At 48.2% G+C, this 26778-nt stretch overlaps 1 protein-coding gene across 1 annotated transcript in view; it reads left to right on the top strand.

Moving 5' to 3' along the window:
- The first annotated feature begins 9022 nt into the window (after positions 1-9022).
- Positions 9023-26778, top strand: part of PLEKHG2 (pleckstrin homology and RhoGEF domain containing G2) — a 718440-nt gene continuing 700684 nt past the window's right edge. Inside the window, exon 1 of the mRNA XM_069644246.1 lies at positions 9023-9990. The gene's annotated coding sequence lies outside the window, so the exon portion shown is untranslated. The remainder of the gene's footprint in view (positions 9991-26778) is intronic.

The following is a 26778-nucleotide window of genomic DNA, read 5'->3' as shown; positions in this document are numbered from 1 at the left end:
AACTCTGCTTGCCTCACATGTTCCATTCATTTTTCATATTCTACCCTCATGTCAGTCAGTTCCTGAGAACATAACTCACTTTTCTCCATGTCTATCCTTAACTAACACACTTCCTGACACAGGGCACTATTATCTTTACTCAATTTGCTATTCTCTTCCCTGAACTGCTCTCTCTTATGTTTCAGAGTGTTCAGATGTTGGTGCATCTGATCGAATTGACATCCCTAATGATAAACTGGCTATTTTGATCTTTTAGTTGTTTAATTTGCATTTGAAATGCGAAAATGTCCTCTAAGCAGGCTTTATTGGGAACAACCTGCTCACTTAATTTATGTTGACTCACTCTCAGGTTTTTACCACCTTCTTGATATGCCTCTTTCAGTGCAGAAAATGTAGCCTCTCGCTCTAAATTCGCTTGCTGTTGTGTCACTAGCTCATCTTTTAGCTGCTGAATAATGTCTTCTAATTTCAACTCTGCATTTTGGCTCTGTTGCACTTTTTCCTTTTATTGTTTCAGCTCTCTCTGGGCTTGACCCAAAAGCTCAGATTGGTTTTGCACAGAGGCTACACTATCCTGGTATCTATCTTCCATGATCATCATATGGAAGTACATGTATGCTGTGAGCTGAGCCATTTTAATTTGATCATCTCTGCTGGTCTGTGTCATATAAAAGTCTATCAGGGCCTGATGTAACAGCCCGTTATTCTGCCACATATCAACATTTGCATAGGTAACCGGCTGCATCATTCTAGCTCTCCACATTTCATGATCCTGTTCTGCCCATTCACTTTTAATAAACAATTTTGATAGAAGGTGCTTCCTGGCCATATTGATTTCTATGGTGCTCATTTTCAAATGTGTTCTGCAACTACTATGCTCTCTATGCAAGGGCAAAAATCTCAACCCTGCTCCTGCATAATTTCTACTCGCAATGACAACTCAAATCAACACTGTTCGATCTATACACCACCCTGAAACTCAGGGTACAGGTCTGAATGGTGCCTTCACAATGCAACAAAACGTTCCATCCACTGCAATGCAATTTCACATCTAAATGAATAGTCTGCTGATACTGCGCTGTCATGGGTGAAAACTCTTTGCCAATCTGACATAAGCCCCCAATGTTTTCGTTGTTTATTACTCGGTCACACTCAACTCAGGGAGTTCATTTCCCCCCAATCAAGGTGGAGCACAACAAAACACAATTATTTTTATTCAGGTGCAATTTGGTAAGGCCTGCAATCGGTCTTGCACCCAACCCCGACAAATACCCATTTCCACAATGGACTAGGAACCAGGCCGGTGTGCAGTAAGAATATAGATGTATTAGTTTGGCACCAACAGAGAGATAATATTAAGATATGCAGTCACAATTTCCCACAGCTTTCTTTTCAAATCACCCACCAATACAGAAAAGGAAAAATTCAAAGCCCACACTGATTGTTGATTTTGGTTCTAATACTTTTTCTACATGCAACCCCCAACATCCAGACATCAATTAGACTTGACCCCTCTGAATTGAAGGCCAGTGGCAGTGAGTGGGAACACAATGGGAAAATCGTTTTGGGTTTTGATAGAAAAATGCACTCTTTGGAAAAAGGGATTCAATGGGAAAAATCGTGTTGCACTTGTTACTGCAGATGCAATATGAGTGAAAGAAAAGCAATGGGAAAATTAATTTTGCCACACCTAAAAGGAACAGGCAGGGCTTTGTGGTTTGGGTCAGAGCACAATGGAAATAAAGGGGCAATTTTGTTTTCCCACCACACATGCCAAGGAAATACAAGGCTCCACACTGCTGATTTACAATGAAGGGGACCAATGGGGAATTTTGTTTTACACCCTGCCCACTCACTTGGAAACAGAGTTTTGGGATTCATTCTTTTGGATTCAGGACCCCACTTTCGGTACTGAAGTCAGGGGATTCTTACAAATAGTTAGCCAAATCTTTATGTCTATCCTTGGCGAAACACACTGGGAGAAGCTTGTTAGTTTTGAATGCTAACCAAACACATCCTGGATTTCTATAGGGGAATTAATTGATTTACTTTCATTAAATATGCTAAGGATCTACACAGACAAACAGGATATTTTTCTATGGGCAAAAACTGGAACAATACTTGAGAGAAATGCAGGGCCTACACAATCTATGGCTTAGTGATAGTTTTACTTACAGGAGAGGCCTTGTAATGGGCTTCAGGGAACATTAGGGCACCTCTGGGACAGCAAGGGTATAAGTCAAGGATAGTCCCCTCTGGCTCCTCCAAGCGGTCCGTGTCAACTTCTATGTCTCCTGGTCCCTGTCTCCAATGCAAGATTTGGTGCCGCTCTCCTTGGGTGTTTCTCACAAGAGTTCAGCAGCAGGTTACCTCTCGGAATAAGTGGAAAAGCACAGTTCTGATGCAAACTGGTTTACTTATAGGGCAAATGACATCACTAACTTGTCATGATTCCTGCAGAAGGGCTTGGTTGGCTTTCTCTACCCACCTGTGTGCTAATAGGACTACATTTTAAGGCCAATCAGATGATGCTAATCTGAAGTCGGCACACCCTTCCTATGCAGAGATACAGTTTTTCTTTATTTACTCAGGAGCCATATCAGTGAAAAATATGCCACTTCATAGTTCCTGTGTTAATTTTGTCCTTCACCCTTACATGAACTTTCAAATCTCTCGGGATCAAGGGAAGGCCCAAATCAAATGTTCCTTATTAACTTTGGTTATGTTTATCACACAATAATCGTTTTTGGTATGGTTCAAAGGGTTTTACTGTCGCCTTTAATAAAAGTCTGGAAAGAGCACTGCGGCATATACACTACCCTTTTTATGCAATAAAATGTATTTTTCTATTATCTAAACTACAGCTCACATGCCTTGCTCACTCTGTCCCCCACCTTTGTTATCTTAAATTGCATTCCTTAACCATGTAACCAGCCAGATGCTGGCTCATGTTTATCTTAGCCTATCCCTTCTTGGCCTGGTCATGGCCCTGGCTGCCACTTTAATGCACAATTTATGGGAGTTGTGACCTCAGGATTGCTTCTGCTATAAACACAGGCAGGGCTTTATCTATTTCCACCGTAGTTTCCATCAAGAGCAGGGTATTTCTTTATATTTTTATGCAATGGACCTGATTGATTGTTGACAACCAGACCTCCCTCTCCAGGACGAGCAGAGGAAAGACCTTTGGGGTTAAAGTTTCATTTCAGGAGAAATGACTAGCTGCATGTAGAATTCTGCAAGAAATGGCTTTTAACTGGGCCTTGTATCCATGTTTGTTGTACTTCTTTAATCTCACAGTTGCAAACAACATGAGTATCCCTTCTGGATTGTCCATATGTATAGGGCAGTTATATGAGAACTCATGTTCACCTTGAAACCCAGTAGGCACTTATCTCGGCATACTGTAATTTAGGATGAGAAAAAAACAAAAAGGAAGTTATTTTATTTCTTAGAAATGTAAGAAGCTTGGTGTCACTTGAGATTTTCGGGATCACAGTCTCATGTTGCATAAAGATATTGTACACGCTGCTATCTGCCTCTTTAAATAGAAATGGTAGCTTTCTATGCATTTAGTAAAACTGCACTGTCAGCACATCTTACTTTTCCTTGCTGAAATGCATTGCGCATATCTTCACACTTTTGAGACTTAAGCCAGTTTTTGTTTCAATAGGCCTCATGTCTAACATCACCATTTCTGTGCTGGCTTTAGGCTTCAATGGGACTTTACAAATCACCCTGGGCTCTTTATTTCTGGCATTCAGGGAGTATATTTTACCCCACAGAATAAAAGGCAACACCTAAAGGCACACTCTGAGCAAGTTGGAACACGTGAACGAGCGCACCTTCTGGGAAGAAGGCACATCTAGTGGAGCAGAGCAATGGACCAAGTGACGAGAGCAGCGGGCCGAAAACCCCAAGGCTTCCCTACTGGAGGTCGGTGCATTTGACAGACTGCAAAAGACACCTGGAGAAGGCCAGAACCCACAAGTGAAGATTGTATTGTGTTTTGAGGTCTCCCGCGACCCTCCAGGGAGCGGTAGAGTTGGGGAGGCGAGGTCAATCCTGTGGTACTAACCTTGACTTGAAAATTGAAAAACACAAAACAAGAAAGAAGTGCACACAGCCAGTGAGTTGGCAAGTGACCCTTGAAGACCGGTGTGTCTTAAAGTGAATGAAGTAGCAACATCATATCACAAGTGAAGACTGCACGTGTATGGATGAGACATGAATAAAGGCAGACCAGTGAACAAACTTTAAAGTAAAATACAGTTGCAAGATCAGCGATACTAGGTAATGGAGTGGTCCGGTGAAAAGAAGTAGGCCATTTGAAAGTCTCTGTGAAAAGTGCATTGTTTGAAACTAAAGGGCGAACAAACAGCAAGCGTAAAGGTCAATACTGAATGTTGTTTTGAAGTGGTCCTGCAGTGGTCTGTAAGGTATGCCATGCACATTCTGAAAATTTCGATATCCGAAAGTGGTCCGAGCCTGAATGAGGGAGACCCGGATTATATTAAGCTTGAGGAAAGAAGCCCCATTGCAACTTTGTGTGAACTGTATCTTAAGAGGGCTGAGCCTGGCATAGGGGGGCCTACGAGAACTGTGTGGTGAAAGGTCTGAGCCCAGCAGAGGGGGACCATTGTGAACCTTTTGGTTGAAACATTATTTTTAAAGTCAGAGAAAGGAACTTTAAACTTGGAAGGCCAGGGGGGCCTCGATCAACGGTTTTGAAATGTGTACTGTGTTGGAAGCCGATCCAGAGTGTGTCCTCCTGCCTACAAGGATCCCCTTACCTTGTGAGGCCTAACATGGTGAGGAGAGCTGGTTCAGTCACATTATCGTGATTAGACCTATGTGCCTGACATCTGTTCATAGGATTCTTCTTTGTATATGAAGACATTCTTAGTCAGTGCCATCTCGGCAAGTTGTAGCAAAATAAAAAGGGGAATCTCCGCTGGGGGCAGTTCTTCTAAGATGTTATCGTTCGCCGTAAGTGTCTCTATTTGTGGAACGGAGGTGTATATGGATTCTATGTCTAAAGTGAGCAGAATCTGTCTTTGTGGGTCGAATGGAGTCTCTTTTAGTAAGTTGAGCACATCAGTATTGTCCTTGAAATAGGAGGGCATGTGTGATATCTCAGGTTGTAGAAAGAAGTCGACAAATTGCAACAGTGGTTCGAGTATGGAATTGATCCTGCCACAATTGGTCTCCCAGGGGGGGAAGATACGCCTTTATGTATCTTAGGTAAGGCGTAGAAGGCTGGGATACTTGGGAAGGGGGGGGGCATAAGAATTCAGCCTCCAACTTGCTAATGTTTCCCTCACTGGTTGCTTCTTCTACCAATGTGTCAATATTGATTCTTAGATTCTGTGTGGGGTCTCTGGGTAAGCGCTAGTAATGCAAATGGTTGTTAAGTAGGGTGGTCACCATATGTTCGTAGGCTGGTGTAGTCATGATTACTATGGCGCCCCCCTTGACTGCCGGTTAAATGACAATGTTTGGGTTTTTACTCAGCTTTGTTAGTGCTGTTCTTTCTAGTCTAGAAAGGTTCTGGAAGTCTGAACGGTTTTCATGTTTGATTTCCTCTAACTTCTTGGTTAGTGCTTTTACGAAAGTGATAGACTCAGGTGTAATCACGTTGGGATAGAATCTGGACTTACCATGTAGTCCAGTAGTACTATTTGTGTTGTATTTTGTAGGGATCAGAATCGCCAAAATATTGCTTAAGTCTAATTTTTCATAGTAGTTGAGCAACCTCAATCCGGGTGTTGAATGAGTCATACCGTACTGTAGGTACGAAACTGAGGCTTTTCTGGAGTACTGAGGTTTCATCTTGTGTTACAGCATGAGCAGATAGGTTCACAATCAGTAGTTCCTCTGTCCTTTTTTGTGACCAACTATTTTGTTGCTTGACGACAGGCCCAGGCAAATTTTGTTGTTGTCTGTAGAATACATAACAAGCCACAAACAGTACTCTACAGCACGACAGGAGAGTGTGGCCCCCATCCTTACTCATCCTTTTGAGACACATGGGTCTAATCACGAACATTATATATGCTTATTGGTGCTCTGATGCTAGGGTTTTCCTGCCCACCCATTCATCCTTTTTGTGTTACCAGGTAACGCTCTGGCATAACCCACACCCCTTGTGTAATTATTTTTATCAGCCACATTATCATTTGAACACTGACTTTTCCTTTTGCATACATTTTCTCCTTTTTACTTTTGTGTACAAGAGATATGGCAGGCATTGGGTTTTGTTAGCATAGGCCCTTTTGATTTGACAGACTCCACTAAGACTGTTTTGTTTATTGTTTGATGGTCGAGACTACTCCCATCTTAGTTATAGGGCAGAATAGGAGTTTCTCCAACCCCAACATGTTCAATAAAGGTTTTACAAATTGTATCCATTGTCTCAGTGCCAATACTTGTGATACCATGCCTTCCCTACAGAACATGCAGCACCTTTGGGGTTGTTCCCACTCCCTTGAATAGTTACACTTGGTCTGGTAACTGTCCAAAGCTCCAAGGCTGAGAAGACCCTTTCTGTCCAATCTCCAAACACCTTCCACACTAAGCATACACTATGTTGCACCGGCCAATCATCTTTATACTAACCTGTAACTTTGTATTGGTAACACATAGGTGTGGTCTCAGGAGGAGCCATCAGATATGGCTTACCCAATGATCATACTAATCCCTTATAGATTACATATATAGTTCACCCAATTAACCAATCCCTTCCCCTGTTAGGTTTTTGGGATGTAATTTGTTTTAGTGACGTCGTGAGTCTGCAAAATGGAACGACTTTCCCCCCGGAGATTGAGAGCTTGTGAAGAGTATTGTTCATGTTGCTATCCCTGTAATTTTAACTGTTAATAAAGTCAGAAAACCTAGTTCTCTGGCTGAGCCTCCCGTTCATGGGGCGGGGGATTTCCAGGGCCCAGTTCCTCTGGCAAGTAAACAGGGAGTCTGCTTATAGTTCCGCTTCCACTGTATTACAAGGGCTACAAGTCAGGACACAGGACAATTGTCTTCTCTCTTCCATACTTGCCTGGACCCACCCAGCTACCGGGAGGGCCTTTACGATGGACAGTCATCCCAAGAGGCAGGGCAGAAAGTCCTCACCATGTCCTCAACCAACCTGGCATCTATTTTGCCAATGCACAATGTGACGAGGTGATGGATTTGTGGGGGAAGGGAGGGATTGAGGTGGTTAGGTGCCACTGCAAAGATGCGGGCTAAGTCAGGACCTATGATAGAAATATATTGGTGTGGTCAACTATTTTGGTGTGGTCAACATGTCACACTATAGACACATGTCCGGTGTCTGGCCACTTAATGACTTTTAACCATAAGCTTAATACCGCCTGTACCAACTCCAGCCAGCACGACACTCTGCTAGGAAACTGTGGGCTAACATCTGCCTTTCTAAGCCACAAGGTGCTGGGGCTATCCTAGCCCGACCCTCTCCTCTGGCATTCTGACAGCATTCAGAGTTTATAGGAACAGCATATAGAGAAAGATGGCACCATTCAGACCATGGAAGGTCCCGGGGACACAGGAAACGGACACGAGAATCGGGTAGGCCATCCGTTGGTTACTGAGTTACTGGTGAGCTGGGTCGTAGCACGTGGTTGTTATTTGGAGGCAGAGAATGCATTGCTCGACTGTGCACAGGTGCGGTAGGTCCTGTGCTGCGTGTCTCGGGGCTGTTGTGTGCCTCATGGACACCACTTTAATGTTTATATCTTCATCAAATAATGACAGGAGTCAGCCTGCATGTCTGAACTCCTTTATTCCCATATCATAACAGACTCCTCTCCATTCCATTCCTTCCCAAGGTCTACCCACCAAACATTCCACATTCTATTCACCTAAAACACCTCCCCCTTGCTTATCATAGAAGATTCAGCCATCCAAGATTCACCTACAACACCTCCCCCTTGCTTATCATAGAAGATTCAGCCATCCAAGATTCAGCTACAACACCTCCCCCTTGCTTATCATAGAAGATTCAGCCATCCAAGATTCAGCTAGAACACCTCCCCCTTGCTTATCATAGAAGATTCAGCCATCCAAGATTCACCTACAACACCTCCCCCTGCTTATCATATAAGATTCAGCCATCCAAGATTCAGCTACAAGACCTCCCCCTTGCTTATCATAGAAGATTCAGCCATCCAAGATTCAGCTACAAGACCTCCCCCTTGCTTATCATAGAAGATTTAGCCATCCAAGATTCAGCTACAACAGGGGCTAAGCAGAGGTTGGTCCTGGGGGGCACAGTTCAGGGTGGGACATAACTGAGGTGTGCCCGAGGGTGGGTGTGTTGCTGAAGGCTGTTTTGAACTTGGAAGCAAAGAGCCTAGTGCTTGATGTGGGATCTCGGTGTGCAGTTCGTTTCTGGTACCTCGGCAGGTACCTCGGCAAACACTGCTCAGAAGCCTTGCCTAGCCTCGATGCGTGCCAGAACACCTGGGGCGCCCCTCGTCCCACATACCCGCGCAGTCTTAGTTAAACATTAATGAAGCCTCTTCAAGAACATACTCCTAATTAGCCAATTCTAGGTCATTCCCCTTGGACGAGTCGCTGACAAACGATGGTGTGTTTGAATCTTGAGATTTCAATCGAGCTTCAATTGCTTAATATAAATATTTATTCGGGGGCTGGGGCATCTCGCTTGCCCGGGCGATTAAGCTGAACGACTTTGGGCTCTGGGAGTGCAACCAAGAAACATTTGCTCTGGGATCTGGGGAAGTGTGCTGCCTGGGCGGAGTTCGGCACTGAGAGAGTTGCGCGTAGCTGGGAATGTTTTGCAGGAAACTGTCGGTTTGAGCGAGCGAGAAAGCAGAGAACAAAGAAAGGAAAGAAAACAGAAGAAAGGGAAGAAAGAAGAGGAAGGGGCGAGGCAGATACAAGAGATGCAGGGCGAGGAGTTGTAGGGGAGGGAGGGAGGGTACAGAAGGAAATGCGGTGAAGTTCAGAGAGTGCCTGGGGGGGGGAGATAAAGATGGGAGGGATAAGGCGCTAGAGGGCGAACAAAGAACGGGCGAGGGGCAGGTAGAAGAACGAGGGGTGACAGGGAGGAGAAAAGTAGAGAGAGGGGCGGGCGGCAGTGTGGAACGGTATGGGAGAAGAGGAACCCTGGGACAGAACGCGGGAGCAGTAGAAAGAAAAGGAGGTCTTGATTCAGAAGGAGTGCGAATGTGAGAGGGGGCGCATAATGCAGAAAGGGGGGTGTAGGGGGGAAATATGAGAGCAACAGGGCATAAGGTAAAATAAAACGAGGGGCGATAAGAAACACAATGAGAAATAGACAACAAAGGGCGAGGCTAGAGAACGAAAAGGGAGGAAGGAAGCGGAGGGGTGAAAGGGAATAAAGGAAGAGAACGGCGGTAGAAGGAGAAACAGGGGAAAAGCTCGGAAGAGCCGATGAACGGAGAGCGGGAGTGAAGGGTGGAAAGTAACAGGAAGGGTCCTGGAGTGAAAGAAACAGTGCGAGTGAGACATCTGATGTGAGGGGGCGCAGAGATGCGCAGGGCAGATAGAGTGCGCACTTTCCTTCAGCTCGCTCCTTTCCCACCCTCTCTAGGAGCGCCCCCCTCCCCCCTGCGCCCCGTCCCTGCTCCCACTCCTGGCCGCCGCTGCCGAGTTCGTCGCCTCAGCAGTCTGAGCGAGGTTTCCACATCCCCGCCGCCCTGCCTCTCTCCCTCTCTGAACAGAACTGGGAGCGAGTGAGGGCAGCGAGGCAGCCCCGAGTCTCTCGCCTGCTTGGACTACGCAGGAGTGCTCCCGGCTGACCTCTCCTCGCCCGTGGCTGTGGAGGAGCGGCGTCCCCGGCGCGGGACCCTCGGCCAACGGAGCCCTGGGTGAATGGCTATCGCGGGTTTGGACAGTTCAAGGGATGTTGTTGCACGGGCGCCTCCGCTGAGGGTCTTCCCAGGCGGGTGCCGGCGAGGGACCCTTTCCAGCAGGCCAGCTCCTCAGGTAGGGGTCCAGATGCGCAAGTCGGCGACCCGGCAAAGTGACTTTGTTGCATGCACTGTTATATTACGATGTGCTATGTTGTGGTATGCTGCCCTGTAACATGGCCCCGTGAACCCTTAGAAGGGATGTGTGTATAAAACATGCAGGTCCAATTGGGACCAACTTTCCGTTCCAGCTCTCCGAAACCTTAGAACCATTGAGATGAGCAATAGTGCGATTCGCGCTGTACAGCGCCGAGAAACCGGAAGATCGTAAACAAGCGCTATGCGTTCTTTGTACTCTTTGTAGGTTTATGTGCTGGGTTGCCTCTAGGCAACGTCATTCTTGAGTCAGAGTGTGTCTGTTGCCTCTGCGTGCAGATGTGCACGCAGTTGTGTTTCTATGTACTTGTGTGTCCCTGGCCTTGTTGTGGTGTGGTTTACAGGGCGATCTTCTTTGCGTCCTACCTTAGCAGTTTAATGGCGCCCCGATAAGTTTTAATGAGCAGACGCTGCCGGCGTCAAAGAGCCCCGGGCCGGCTCAGGACCGGATACCGGGGGCTTTGCTGCTCTGGGGTTTACCATCTCTTACTGAGAAGAGGCTGTTCTCCCGAGGGCTCCTTGCCCAGCTGTGGAGGAGCTTGGCATGTGCCCGCTGCCACCCTGAGCACCCAGGCATCCTTCCTCCCCCTGCTGTGAGAGCAGGGCGTAGAGCTCGCTCCAGGGGCCGATGGAGGGCAGAGAGATGCCCGGACTCCGAGGGCGTATGTGGCTGTGGCCTGCCGGGATGACAGGGGAAGCCCCGGGAGGGGGGACTTCTACGATGGGTAATGCCCCCTGCGGCGATGTCCTAAGCAGCACCCCTTTTCAGGTGCTCCAGTAATGGGTGCTCTCCAGGGTGCCCTTACAAGAGTTTGCTCCTACTTTAGGGTGTGGGGCGGACACGACACTTTGGTTCTATATGAAAGGGTCACCATTTAGTATTGCTTGTTCCGGAGACAGGAGTTTTTGTTTAGGGGGCACCATGATTCAGAAGATGTGTAGACCCACCCCCTTTCCCTGCCTGTCTCTTCTACATCCCTGCTTCTTCCTCCTCGCCTGCCCCGCCCCCTTCCTCCAGGTGCCTCTGACTCTCATGGTTGACCCTCTTCCAGTGCCACTCTCCTGCGTGTTGAGCTCTGTCCTAGCCGCTCTCTCCCCGGGTCCCCTTCTTCCTTCCGCTTCTCCCCACCAGCCCCCCCCCCTTACTTTCCTTGGAAATCCACGCCCTTTCTTCTTCTCTCGCCCGCTTTCCTCTTCTCCATGTGACGCCCCCAGTTCCCCTCCAGCTGTCCCTTCCTCCCTGACTATGTATCTGATATCCACTTGCCCCACCTCTCTGCGGCGGTGCTCCGCCCAACCCAAAACAAGGTACATAATTGGCTTGGAGTTGGAAGCCAGGCAAGCATTGCCAAGTACGGGGTGGTGCGCACACGGCGTTACGGCCTCTGTGCCACAGTCATCATTTCGGGTTCCCGGCCACTCCGGCCAGTGCTGTGAGCCCCTTCTCCTTTGGCGACAGACAGGCCTGGTCATCCTTTGCTGCCCCGGTCCCCGGGGATGGCGTGGAATGTTCTTTCTTTTGCTTTCCTCGAGCATTCCTTTTCCTCGCAGAATGTGTGGCAGCGCGTGCTCTGCGTGTGCACGAGCAGGCGTCTCCCCGTCTCTTCTTGTCCCGCTGCGTAGTGCCCGGTTGGTGGGTTCGTTGCTCCATGGACTTCACGTTTGGTCTGTGTGTCGACCTGCCATTGACAGGCTGTGGTCCCTCAGCCTGCGCTGGAGAGCATGTGGCTTTGCTTTGGGTTGGACCAGAATGAGGTTTATTTGGCAAGTTTAACGTTGTGGCCCAGTAAAATGTAACCTTGTAGCCTTTAGCACTCTTCATGGAACGTTCATGTTGGCTCACCCACTCAGAATCCTTGAATTCTAGTAACTAATCTGGACCTTTGCCAAGAATTTCTGGTTCCCTCAGAAGCGGCCACCAGGAATGATCGCTGGGTGTGCTGACATTCCCACTGCTCACTATGCCGCTTGTGGCTTTCACCCCACGCAGGGCCTCTCCCGCCCCACCGCCCCATCCGCACGCATGGCAGCGGTCTTCCCTTACCGTGCCGTCCTGATGCCCATTGGTCGTGCAGCTTGTGCTCCCTTCTGCTTCTTCACTTTGTCCTCCCATAAACTCTCACACCACCACTAGTTCAGCACAGTGGCACCCCACAGTCCCTTGGGTGCCACCCTGCTGCTAAGGTCACTTTCCACCCTCCAGCTCCCCCATACTCCAATGCAGCAGGCCACTGTGATCTTGCCGGGGCCACAGTGCTCCTGCCACCATTTGTCGGTGCCACAGCATGACCACCAGCCTTTGCTGAACACCATCTAATCCATTTGATACCTCCTTGCAACCTAAAAATATCCATGGGTGAAGTATTAGCCCACAGGTGGGCTTGAGGAGTCATCATACCGGCCATTAGGTGCCAAGCCCTCCCCAACACGCCTTGCTTTGCTTGGGGGCAATTAACTGGGGCTCCAGTCACCCAATGCCCGGTGTTGCCGCCAAGACCCTATGGACTCAATGCTTCATTTGGGCATCCTCTGGTCTTGCTTTCCTATTGCCTGTGGTTGGCGGCTTTGTTGGGATTCTGGGAGGTGCTACTTCAGTGAGATTGTAGGGTGGTGCCAAAATGTTCAGGAGATTGTTTGGAGTGTTTAGGATTGACCTCTTTCCGCGCCTGGCAGCAGACGGCATTGTGCCATCATTCCGGAGGTGCAACAGGAGGTTGCAATGTGCTCTGGGGCAGTGACCAGAGGATGGACATCTTGACGCCAGTCCTCTCAGAGAGGACGTTTACAAACCTCCTCAGAGTTTGGGGTTTGTGCACAGTTGACACAAGGCAGGCACTCATGGTTTGAGTTCACAATAAGTCCTGGAGGCAGAGGAGTGTAGGAGTTTGCTGGCAGATTGGCTAGTGCAGGTCGCTTCGGGACGGGACGCTTTTTTCTAGAGTTAAATTTGGGTAGCTGAGGGAGGGATAGAACATTGCAATGGGACACGTTGAATCTTTTCTTAAAATCCCAGAGGCTGTTGAAGGCAGGTGGATTAGTGTACAGCGGGTGCCTGCTTGGGTTTGTGATTACTAGGGAGCAGTGAGTCCCAGTGATCACTTCCTCCTTCCCCCACACAAGTGTTGCACCAGGACCTCTAACACTCAGAGGCTGCAACTGAGTGTCCAACACACAAGCCAGAGATATATATGGACCAGTCAGGAGCGCCAGCAAATTGTGCAAAAACTCACAAGCCTATCAAAGTCGATATCCCACCCTCTGTACGCCCATGTCTCCCCTCTCTGCCCAACATGTACATACATTAGAGCAGTGGTATTCATACATTTTCATGCCGAGAAACCCCTGAAGTCATAATATAGTTTAAAAAAAGGCCATATGAATCCGTATTTGAAGAGTCTGATCCCACCCCCTCTGGTCACCCTTCAGGCCCCCCTAATTGGCCAGCCCCTCAGTTTGAAGACCACTGCATTAGAGGTAATAAGATGGGTACATTCATTGGCAAGGCAATCCGGGACCAGCGGCAACCGGGCAACAGTGAATCCTAAATCATCTCCTTGGTCCACAAGAAATCAGTCTCTAGGTACATCCTTCATCCTCGTCCACTCTCTTGGTCCTCTCCCTTTCATCGTACTGTTATGCCCCTCTTTTTTGCGCCCATTCTTCTCCTCTTAGCTCCCACTTGCCTCCCTGTGCCCTCTGCTGGTCCAGGCCTCCTGTGAGGTCTCGCTCCCTCGCCTTCTGTTTTTGCATACCTCTCCTTGCGGCTTCTCAGGTCATACCTCCCTGTTCTGTCTCCTGCCTGCCTGGCTGTCCTCCCACAGCCCGATCCACCCCTCCCACCCCAACAAGCAATTAGCTCACAGTGAGGGAGGGAGGTTGAGCCTGGGTGAAGGTGTCACTCCCTCTGCCTTGAGCCTCCTGGGAGCTCGGTGCTCTGGCTGCCGCTCAGGCAGTGGAGTAGAGGCCTGTGCAGCGAACAGGCAGTGTCCCTCACCCAGCTGTGTAGCCCCCACTGAAACGCGATGCTCCCTACAGCCCCCCCCCACCAGCCCCCCGCACCCTCCAGAACAATGAAAGAGCTCGGAGAGGCCAGGCCGGCCTCTTCTCTCACGAGCAGAGCAGGCGGGTTTCGCTGGGACCGGAGACTTCTGTAATGCTGCCTGTAACCCAGTATGAAGGAGGAGGAATCGTGGAAACACGCATTCCTGTACCCCCTAACCCCCACACACTCCCCGCGCCTTGTAGGATCACCGCCCTCTTCCAGCCTTAGGCAAACAGGGGAAAGACAATAGCAGGTTTCTGGGTTACAGAGTATTACTGGTTTTATGAATCTGCTCCCTCCCCCCATTTTGCCTCTCCGCTTTGCCAATTCTCTGAGGGGTTCATCTTTTCAAAACCGGTACACCCCTAGCCCCCCCCTCCCCGCGGCCTTTCAGGGGTGGACTGGGAACCAAAAGAGGCCCTGGAAATAGTTTTCAAAGTGGCCCATATTACACATTTTCAGCAAGCCCAACCCTTTTCCTATGAGAAAACGTGGAAATAAAAAATAGGTTAGCACACAAAAGAGGCCCAGGTTGCAGAGGCCTACAGGGAAATCTCCAGAGTTCACTATAGGCCAGTCCACCCCTGCCCACCCGTCCATGCACCATGCCATGCCGCTAACGACAGCATAGGCGCCAGTACTGTGGCAGACCCATCTTTTCTCCCTCCCTTGGCCAGTTCCTGTTCAGCTTTCCTCCCAGTATTTAGCTTCTGTGTCAAACACGTCCAAGGGCCTTGCTGTAGTGCAAGCAGACCAACCCCTCCCACTTCACAATCTACAGTAACTCCAGAGTGGTACAGTCCCAAACATCTATGAGAAGACACCATCGTTGGTTCACGATATTGCACCCATCTGACGTTCACCTCGTTTCTCCATCACAGAGGCATGGATTTAGGCCCAACAGGTGTGCAGTTTGGTCCAGGCAGATGCTTTCTCATACACATTTAATTATATCCATGCCTCACTTTCTATACCTGACATTTCATATTATATGATTGTTTATTTATATATAGTGCCTATACACAATGTGTTTCAAAGCACTCCACGACAAGTCAGGGAACAAGGGAAAAATACAAAACATTCTTATGGTCCATGAACAACAAGAATGTGAAATTAACTATCCTACTCAGCCCAGCGACAAAGGAAATGTAAACAGACAGGCGACTATAGTACTAGGCCTGATGACATTTCTGGTAGAGCCAGAGAATGACACGAGGTGAGGGAGAGGGGAGGAGAGAGGAGGGAGAAGAACAAAACAAGTGACTATCGTACTAGGCCTGACATTTTAGATAGTGCTGGAGGGGGATGAGGGAATAACAAGTAAAGGGGGGCAACATTTGTTACTATCATACTAGGTCCAGGGATAATTCTGATAGAGTAAGTGCATAGAAAAATGTAAGGAAGGGTGGAGGAGAGAGAGAGATAGAGAATGGGAAGGGGCAGGAGAAATAGAACAAAAAATAAAAACAGTGAAAATCGCAGAGAAGCAGAGGGGAGAGTGAATAAAGTTGCAGAGGTCGGTAACAACACAGTTATTTCAATGTTGCAAGGGAACAGAAAATGCAGGCAAGGATACACAGTGACGTTGGATTCACGGATTCACAGAGTAGTTGTTTATTTCACAGAACTTCAACCTCAAAAGGGAAGCACTTACAAATATATAAAGCGCAGGGCCAAACTTGAAGCTGCATTTCTTTGAGGTTCCAAAAATTCTGAAATTCAAAACTGCAATGTTCAGCCAGTGGGTCTGCCTCACTGTTCTCATCTGAGGCTGTTCCTGGTATCTCCTTTTGCATGTGCATCAATGTTTTCCCTTTTCAGCACTTGGGTGTAGATTTCATGGGGCAGGTCGTCCCCGCTCCTCTTCTGCTTAAAGCCAGGTTTAGGTTGTACCGTAAACGATGCCCTATAGCAGTGCTGCCCCATGACGACCCTTCAATGATTGCCTGTAAGTATTTCCTAGAGCCTGATAAGGGAGGTGACACAATTGTTCTGCTACAGAGCACGGACTACTGATATGTATTTATTTTCCTCTTCCCCGTTTTGCTTTATCTGCTCCCTATCATGACTGCATGTTGAAATTCTTGTCAGCTTCTTCCACTCTGAGTGCTGTTTGGCTTCTCATTTTTACCTGCGCCTTATCTCTGGTGTCCTGATTCATTTTGCTTTTCCAAATACTTTCCTTCTTCTAAGATTCGTGGCACTTCTCAACCGCCCTCCAAAATTCCCTGAAAACCAAGGAATTTCCACAAATCATGGATCACTCTGGAATATTTACCACTTCAAGTCCCAGAGCAGGATCACTTACCAAGTGGGAATGCCTATTTTAAGGCATTTTAAAGAGGTTTTGTACCCACATCATTCTTAGACAGGACCATAAATGTGCACTTTAATGACATTTTTCTCTAAGGAATTGGCCAGTAAGACCCACTTCATAGTCACACACAGAGTAATAAAGTCGTCCGCCAAGATTAGGAAACATGGCCAACAGACAGGATTAGCAGTACAGGTCATCCAGCGGAATTTGCAATATTGATCAGCAGTCATGAGTTCAGTGATAGAACCACAGCTGCAGATTACATATACAAGCCTAAATAATAGCAACAATTACTTAATTTACAACTAGGATGTTTGATACATTGATCAATTGGGGGGCTGCAATAATTATAGCAGGAAGATAATTAGAAATATTGACTTCATGCAGTGTATTATCAACAACAGTTATCAGAATGAATTAGCCATAATTATCTCCTGCCAGATTAGCAATACTTACAGATCATGAGAGGTCCACCAATGGCCTCACATCGCCACACTTCATCCACCGAGACACACGTTTGTGGACTCCTCATAATAGCCCCTCAGACAGTCATCCACTCATATACATACACAAATCTCACATAAACAACATAACACCACCTTCAAGATATACTTCAACATGCATGTCCTCATCCCGCAACACAAATGTGACCACATGCACCCCTTGCTGGTAAATCCCCACCATCCATTTTCTCCTAATCCTCACAAACGCAGCACAACCTACCACCAATTTCCCGCGCAAGCACATGCCCCATTTCCCTCCACAGAATCCCAGTCCACAAGGGAGGAGCGGGGAAAGAGTGTGAATGAACGGCCAGGAAGCAGAGGAAAAAGAGGAGCACTGGGGTATAATGGGCTACATTTTAGAACCAGGAAGAACTAGGTTCTTAATTTTCCCATATTTTGTGATGTAGGGCGTACCCCCTTAAATCCTTGTGCATCGAGTTGCTTGTCTGCCAAATAAGAGTCTGCTTGGAAATGTATTGAACTTCATAAGCCAAAATCTGCCTGTGGTGTCTTTTGGTGACAACACCAACTTTCAACCCAGAACATAAGGATTTTAATCACAGCTTCCACACAGCAACTTTTTAGGGACATCATTGTAGCTCGTTGTGAAAGAATATTGTATACTGGAGAGAATCTGGAGGGAAAATTATCCATGCACTAGCAAATACACGTATCATCCACGGTTAAGCTTTTATAGATCGAAAGCACTCAAAGCAAAGAAAGCACCCTAATCCAAACACATTGATTTGGTAAATCAAAGTGAAAAGCAAATGTATCAGACCATCAAAGAATTCCAAACAACGCAACTCCTACCCGTACACAAGAGCGCTGTGACCAGATTGCTGCATACTTCAATCAAAAGATCCTCAATGTCCAGGATCATCTCGACAATAGAGGACGCTCCCAATCACACACAACCAACAAGATTCCACCAACACCTCCCACTACCTCCTCTCTGTCTTCCTACCTTCTATCTGCAAAGGATCTATAAATTACCATTGACTCATGAAACCTATCAAGATTTTCCATGTCCCCCCAATCTTTAGAAATTCATCATGAGAACGCCAGACTTAACGGCCATCTTTCTATCCCTCCTCAATGACTTCATCTGCACCGGAAGTGTCCCAGTTTAGGTCAACTATGCATACAGCAAACCTCTGTTCAAAAAGCCCAGAGCTGAGCCATTAGACCCAGCCAGCTATCGCCCCATCTCAAATACCCATTTAATCTGGAAAAATTCATATATGGTCAACTCCAGAATTTCATCTAAACAAACCGCCTCCTGAATGAGGCACAGCACAGATTTAGACCTTCCAGAAGTACAGAATAGGCCCTGTGCTCCATGTGGGATACACTTAAAAACAATGCGGATGAAAACTCAGAGCGCACTCTCATCCTGTTTGACAACCCAGCCGCTTTTGACACCATCAGTCACGAGATCCTTCTAAAAAGATGAGAATATATTGGTATTAAAGAAACAGCTCCAGACTGGGTCATCGCCTTCCCCGTGGGTAGAACACAGAAAACTATCTTGGGCCAATACAAATCCCAGCTCCGCCCACTTACCTGTGGAGTACCATAACTTTCCACGCTCTCCACTCTACTTTTTACTTGGCCTGACTAGATGGGGCCTTGCCCAATTCTGTCAACCACACTAAGGAATCTTGAAACCACAATGGACAACGCCTTCACTCTTGTCCGGCAGATCGGAGCCATAGTCATAAGCTGTTTCACCTCGTTGCGCATTATAGGCTACATTTTACGTTACTTAACATTCAACCACAGGCCATGGCATTATTTCTCCAATACTATCCAAATGAGACAATGTGAACAGCCTCTATCTCTGATTCCCAGATTTCTGTATCTGCCTTCCCGCTATCCAACTAACACAACCTGCCCTCCTTTCTTACAGCGCCCTGCACAACAAGGCCAACACTATTGGCATTTGGGCCCTATATAAGACAACTTTACATTATATTACTCCAGGTTCCTCATCTGTCAAACATGCAAGTGCTCAGAGATAAAGTGAACATGAGTTTATTATGACAGATTAAATACAAAAGATTGAACATGAGAAAGCAGATTAAGCCTTGTAGCAAAGTGACCACTTTGGAAACTGAAGATTCACTCTCTAGTTCTGGCTTCCCCATTTAACCAAACCTGTGTTATCTTGGGGAAGTCACCCAATCCCTCTGTTCACCCCTTATCTGTCAAGTGTGGGCACACTTTAAATAAACTGATACCATTAATTAGCCCACTCATACACCCAAAAGACGTGTCAGGAGAAGAGTGGTCAGGTGGCTAAATCATAGACTGTGCAACCAGGGAATATGTATTTACATCATTAACACCATCTGGGGGTAGTAATAGCTGCCCCCTATTTTGCTGCTTACAACCACTTTGGACTGGTTTGTTACTCCTATGATTAACTCATCTGACTATTCATCTTTCGCTTTTTTTGGTTTTAACAGCTGGGGTTTGACGCCAATCACTGTTTGTTGACATGCTGCACCTTCAGGTTCCTAGTACATATTGTAAGCCGTGACTGGTCCACCATCAGTAAGGATGTCATGCCTGGTCACTTCTGGTGATGCCATTGGGACTTTGTTGGCTGTCTGATGTTACCAATCCAGGGTTTACATCTTTGGCAAAAATCTGTCCCTCTCTGCTTCAGTTTTCCGGTAAATGTGGGAACTCTTGGAATGCTTAGAAATAAACTAAAGCTCAGACTGAAGTGAAGTGCTGTAGTCAACCGAGAAGACCATCAAGAGGAGGAAGGGACATTTTGAACATCACCAAATCACACTTTTAAGGTGGCCTTCCTCATTACTATCCAGCGATCTTAGTGAGGGCCTAATTGTATACCTATATAATGTCACCTTATAGAGTTCTATGTGCTATACGTGTTGTGTATTGGTTGAATACAGGAGTGTATGGCTGCACCAGACATACACTGATGCTGAACCTCGCATACAAGGGCAGTACTAAGCCTCGAGAGACTGCCCTGGTGTCATTGAGTGTTGTAAGCAGGGTGTATCCCGCTGCCAGTGTCAATTAATAGAGTCCTACCTATTGACTTGCCAAGTGCAGAGGCCCACTGCAGGAAACATGCCCATGTGTATCTGCGGTTGCTTTACGAGGCCTCCCCCATCTCAGCACTGCCGCCTTTCTCGGTATCCAGGGCCCGTGCTTTCCCTGTCCTGCTCCTAGCGGTCTTCTTAGGTCAGGCCAAGGCACACGGGGATCCCAGCTGTGCTCCCACCCATGCCACGGCCGGGCTTCCCCCTAACTAGGAACCATATCTTATTGGTCGCCTTCGTGTGTGGGCTCTATCAGTGGCTGCCCGAGTAGCACCCCTCCCCATAACTGCTAAGGACCTATAGTACAAAGGGAATCGTTGCATGCGCCGCCCACTCCCAGACTTAAAGTGCCTCTGCTTCTAGCCGCAGCCTTTGCGGCCATGCTCATGTTGCAAGCGGGCGAGCTGGAGTCTCCCAGAATCGCTCCCTTTTGGAATCAATCCAATCAAAAAGCGGCATGTGTGTTGTGAGCAACAGCAATGCATAAGGCAGCTCCGTGCATTGCGCGCGTCTCTGGTGCGCGCCACCCTGTCCGTGTGTTCTCCCACACGAGCTGTCTGTTGTTTTTATTCTGTCCTTCCCCAGCAGATGCCCCGCATTCCTTCAAAACGACACCACCTCCGCCCCCGCCCCCCCTCCCTCCTCCACTATCCCGGAGAAGCACTGACCCCGCTCTTCTCTCTGAACGCCGTGTACCCGTGGGTCGCTCTATCCCACCCGTGCTTCCCAGTGCAGTATCAACACATGCCCGAGGATTCTGTTCCCCCGCCAGCACCAGGTCCGGGGACTTCTATTACTCAGTCTGCGAACATCTGTGCGCGCACACGTTCAAATGCGGCCTGCGTAAACACATCGAAACGACGAAAAGGACAGCAAATCCCACGGACAGGATCATGCTCGCAATAAAACACAGGGGTACAGTATGGCATGTGAGGAGTGGGCGTGGACATCCAATGAGGGTATGGTGGGGTGGCATCCCGTATTAAAGCAAAGAGAAGGTGTAGCGAACACTTACACCATTCGACTCTGGTTAGATATTGTTGACCTGCATGCATTTGGGAACAACACACAGATCCGTTAACTTGCACTTCCCAAGTCTCTTTGACTGATTTTCTTTGCACCAAAAATCCTTGCCTGTAATGTTGGTGTTGTGTTGTTTTGAGATCCTGGAGTGTTGTATCACTGGCATCCCTTCACTGTGGAGTCCCTGTGCTCTACACCTTTCACCACTGGAACGCAAGGGCTTTTCACTGCTCAGCATTGGAATGCAGCGGATTTTCACTTCTCAGCATTGGAATGCAGGGGCTTTTCACCTCGCACCATTGGAGCACAAGGGCTTTTCACCCCTCACCATTGCAGCACAAGGACTTCTCACCTCTCACCAATAGAGCACGGGGCCTTTTCACTGCTCACCAGTGGAGCGCAGGGGCTATTCACCTTTTACCTGTGGAACACAGGGACAAATAACCTCTTAACCATGGAGCGCAGCGGGCCCGAGCTCTTCACCACCCACCATGGAGCACAGGGTCTTTCCACTTCTCAGCTGTGGAGCACAGGGGCTCTTCAACTCTCACCTGTGCAGCACAAGGGCTTTTCACCTCTCACCATTGGAGCACAAGGGATTTTCACCTCTCACCGTTGGAGCACAAGGGCTTTTCAGTGCTCACCTGTAGAACGCAGGATCTTTCCAACTCTCACCCATGAAGCGCAGGGGCTATTCACCTCTCATGCCTGGAGTGCAGGCGCTATTCACCTCTTACCTGTGGAACACAAGAGCAATTCACCTCTTAACCATGGAGCGCAGGGGGCCGGGCTCTTCACCACGCACCATGGAGCGCAGGGTCTTTTCACTTCTCACCTGTGGAGCGCAGGGGCTCTTCACCTCTCACCTTTGGGGTTCTGGGGTTCGTCACCTCCTGTGGAGTACAGAGGCCCTCCCCTCGACCCTGTGGGATGCTGGGGCACTTCACCTCTGTCCCGAGAGGTTATAGGACAGGTCATCTCTAGCCTGCGGAGAACAGTGGTCGTTGATCTCTCACTGCAGACTGCAGGAACTCTTCACCCCTCACACATGGAGAGCTAGGGCTCTTCACCTCTCACCTGCAAAATGCAGGCACTCCTCACCCGCACAGTGCAGGGGCCCTTCAGCACTCACCCGCAAAATGCAGGGGATATTTACCTTTCACCCGTATAATGCAGAGGCTCTTCACCTCTCAAACGCAAAGTGCAGGGGCTCTTCACCGCTCACCTGCACCGTACAGGGGCTCTTCACCTCTGACCCGCACAGTGCAGGGGCACTTCACATCTCACCTGCAAAATGCAGGGGCTCTCCACCTCTCACCCGCACAATGCAGATGCTTTTCACCTCTCACGCTCACAGTGCTGGGGCTCTTCTCCTCTCACCCGCAAAATGCAAAGGCTCTTGACCTCTCACCCACACAGTGCAGGGGCTCCTCACCTCTGACCTGAAAAATGCAGGGCTCCTCACCTCTCACCTGCACAGTGCACGGGCTCTTCACATCTCAACTGCAAAATGCAGGTGCTCTCCACCTCTCACCCGCACAATGCAGATGCTTTTCACCTCTCACGCTCACAGTGCTGGGGCTCTTCTCCTCTCACCCGCAAAATGCAAAGGCTCTTGACCTCTCACCCACACAGTGCAGGGGCTCCTCACCTCTGACCTGAAAAATGCAGGGCTCCTCACCTCTCACCTGCACAGTGCACGGGCTCTTCACATCTCACCTGCAAAATGCAGGGGCTCTACACCTCTCACCTGCACAATGCAGAGGCTCTTCACCTCTCAAACGCACAAAGCAGGGGCTCTTCACCGCGCACCTGCACAGTACAGGGGCTCTTCACCGCTCACCTGCACTGTACAGGGGCTCTTCACCTATCACCCACACAGTGCTGGGGCTCTTCACCTCTCACCGGCAAAAAGCACAGGCTCTTCACCTCTCACCCGCACAGTGCTGGGGCTCTTCACCTCTCACCCGCAAAATGCAAAGGCTCTTCAACTCTCACCTGCACAGTGCAGGGGCTCTTCAGCTCTCACCCTCAAAATGCAGGGGCTCCTCACCTCATCACCTCTCACCCGCACAGTGCAGGGACTCTTCACCTCTCACCTGCAATATGCAGGGGCTGTTCACCTCCCACCCGCAAAGTGCTGGGGCTCCTCACCCACACAGTGCAGGGGCTATTCAGCTGTCACCTGCAAAATGCAGAGGCTCCTCACCTCTCACTAGCACAATGCAGGGGCTGTTCAGCTCTCACCCGCAAAATGCAGGGGCTCTTCACCTCTTCACCCCTCACCCGCAAAATGCAAAGGCTCTTCACCTCTCACCCGCACAATGCAGGGGCTGTTCAGCTCTCACCCGTAAAATGCAGGGGCTCCTCACCGCTCACCTGCAAAATGCAGGGGCTCATCACCTCTCACCCGCACAATGCAGGGGCTCATCACCTCCCACCTGCACAATGCAGGGGCTCTTCAACTCTCACCCGCACAGTGCAGGGACTCTTCACCTCTCACCTGCAATATGCAGGGGCTCTTCACCTCTCACACGCAACGTGCTGGGGCTCCTCACCTGCACAGTGCAGGGGCTCTTCAGCTGTCACCTGCAAAATGCAGGGGCTCCTCACCTCTCACTACGACAATGCAGGGGGTCGACACCTCTCACCCGCACAATGGTGGGGCTCTTCACCACTCACCTGCACCGTACAGGGGTTCTTCACCTCTGCCTTTGGGGTGCTGGGACTCTTCACCTCTACTGTGGGGTTCTAAGGCTCCTCACCTCTTAACTGGAGAGTTCGGGGCTCCTCACCACTCATTTTCGAGGTGATTGAGTCCTCATCACTCTCCTGTGGAGTACAGTGGTGTTTCACCTTTACCTTGTGGGCTCCTGGGGCACTGCTCCTTTACCCTGCGAGGTTATGAGGCATTTCACCTGTCGGTCTGTTAAGTGGTGTGAACCTTAGCTTCACACATGTGGGATGCTAAGGCTCTCCACACCTCTCTTCTCTCCGCATGGCGTTGGGCATGATTTGGGATGACGAGGGTTGTAGTGGAGTGCTCTATTGCGGGGAATTTGTATGAAACAGATGAACTTTGGAAGTTGTGCAATGCACATTAAGCGCACTTGGTTCCATTGTGGATTTTTCTATAGCAAGAGCCCCAGCCAAGTACACTGGAGAACTGTTAATAAAACATCTGCACAATTTAAAACAGATATAAAAAGTAGTTCCTAAATACAAAATATATTCTAAAAATTGCACGTCAGCAAACTAAATACAATTCAACGAAACATCTACAAACAATCTGATATACAAAAAATAGGATGGGAGCTAAAACAAAACGTTCTTTCTAAAAATGACAAAAATGGAATGCAGAACAGCTAAAAAAAAAAAAAGTAAACAGCATCAGTAACAAAAAGACTTAAACAAACCTGGGAACAAAGCCAGGTACACCAACGCCTTGTGCACTCCAAAAACTGTAACAATATCTTCAATCAATTAGGGATGGACTTCGCAGGCTGTGGTGCCTGGTCTCAGCTCTGCACAGCTCCACTGGCGTCTTGCGCAACAATGATGCAAAGCTTCGAGACACAGATGGTGGAGGTAGGAGGGATTGCGATGGCGGGTTTCAGTGGGTGGGCCTTGTATGGCCATTAGGCCCGTTCCCCTAATTGATGGCCGTTAAACACTAGGTAGGCAATTGTACGCATTCTCGCTTTATAGGGTGGGGGGGTTGATGCATGGATGACTCTTGTGCGTGCATGGCATACCTGATTGTGCCAGTAGTGGTGTACCGGGCAAGGCTTGCCAAAGCCAACTGTATTGTGCTTTCGAGTGGGAACTACCACAATGCTCCATCTACATGGCACCCAGCCATCAACTTCTGGTTCTCATTGACAGTTGGAGATATATTATAGTGATCATGTCAACAGTTGTGAATTTTTTTTCATTATAGTGATCATGTCAACAGTTGTGACTTTTTTCTGAAGTGCATCCCGTGATCTCCCAGGTAACAGAGTCCTGGTCTTCAATCATGGTTTCTTGGATGGCACCCTACCATAGCACCTGGCTGCTGACGCCCTGCCACAGAGCTGCCGAGGTGCCTTTTCTAGGTTTAAGCCTGTCAACATTACATCACCCTGAACTTAGATCCAGGATTGAGCTCTTGTATTTCCAAGTTTTAGATCTAAGACCTTGATCTAAGTTTATTCCACGTATAGCGTTATTGATACCTTTCAAAAAGCTGTTGTGCAAGACCTTAATAAACTCATGGGCAGCGCAACACACAATAAGGAAAGCTCCTATTAAAATCTCAGTCCAGAGAAACATACAGCTTTACAGAACCTGTCCAGGGACCCCAATGTTGTCATTAAAGAAGCTGATAAAGAAGGCAATTTTGTCATTATGAACAACAAAGACTACATTAAGATGGTGTATTCACCCATGGAAACAGCAGGTTGCTATCAGAAACTACCATGCAATCCAACCAACTTAGTTAAATTGGAGATGACAGAACTTGTCATATAATGGTTCAGGCAAGGTCTATTCTATTGTATTATAGTCATCATTTATATAGCGCCATTTCCCATTTGTATTGCCTGAATGTGCTTTGTGATTGGAATGCCCTCGGGACCGAAGTCCAGGTATGGGGAAACGTTCCAAGAGTATGAAGCACACCTCTGAGTATTGATTCTGCACCACACTTAAGAAAGTACACTTGAGATAAATGCTTCTTTAATGGTCAGAAACATGGTCAAAGAAATGAATCACATTTATGCCCATATGTGGATGGGCATAAATGTGATTCATTTCTTTGACCATGTCAAGTGTACTTTCTTAAGTGTGGCACAGAATCAATACTCGGAGGTGTGCTTCATACACCAATTGTGAGAGGTGGGGTTCTGACCTCTGTCCCTCCTGAGTCTGCGACACCCTAATTTATTTAGTCAATACCCACTGAGTGACATCAGGTTGGTGCCATTTCCCCATTTTGTTGCTTTCCGTTCTAAGAGTAGACTTAAGCGATGTGTGTGTGTGTGCGCATTTGGCCAAGATTAGGATTTAGGAGAGCTGGCTCGGCTCCAGTAAGCAACCCAAGAGGTCAAGTACGTGGGAGGTGCTGTCGGTGGTCATGACAGACCACTAGTGCAGGAGACTTGATGTGTACCCAGCTAGACCAAATTTGTCGTAGGTTGTTGCTGTATGCTAATGGCAGAGGTGTTGAGGCAAGTCTAGGGTTTTAGTGTGACACTTTATGTGACCAGCGAGACTGAATTTGTCATATCCGTAGCTGCATTCTAAAATGCGTGGCTGGAGAGCCGTGCCTGCGGCATACGTCCACAGAAGTGGTGCGTTTATACATACATTAAGCTTGGATGTAGTTTATCTTTGATGTCACTGTGACAGATTTTTCTGGCACTATAGACCAGCTACCCCCAAGTCTCCCAAGGTGATAGGCTTGCTGTCCGAGAGCATCTTCTATTAGGGGTAGAATGGCTGGGCGGCAACATTCTGAGAGGGACTTCCTTATTGCCGGGCAGCCCAACATTCCCACACTGAATTTCCTGCCAATTCATTACTTCCCACAGCGTTGGGGGCGAATTTCGGTCATACAGGTCGCCTTTCTGCAACAAGCTTCAAAACATATTGTTTTCACCACTTGTAAATTGCATAGCAACAACCTTAAGTCACTGCTGATGCAAGACAGAAGCTTCTTGATAACATAAGTGTACGTGGTCATGTTGGTACATGCGAC

The sequence above is a fragment of the Ambystoma mexicanum genome, chromosome 2p, assembly GCF_040938575.1.
Source record: "Ambystoma mexicanum isolate Mex_15411 chromosome 2p, UKY_AmexF1_1, whole genome shotgun sequence".
Lineage (NCBI taxonomy): Eukaryota > Metazoa > Chordata > Amphibia > Caudata > Ambystomatidae > Ambystoma > Ambystoma mexicanum.
Note: the sequence above shows the minus strand (reverse complement) of the source record. Positions and strands in the feature narration are given on the sequence as shown.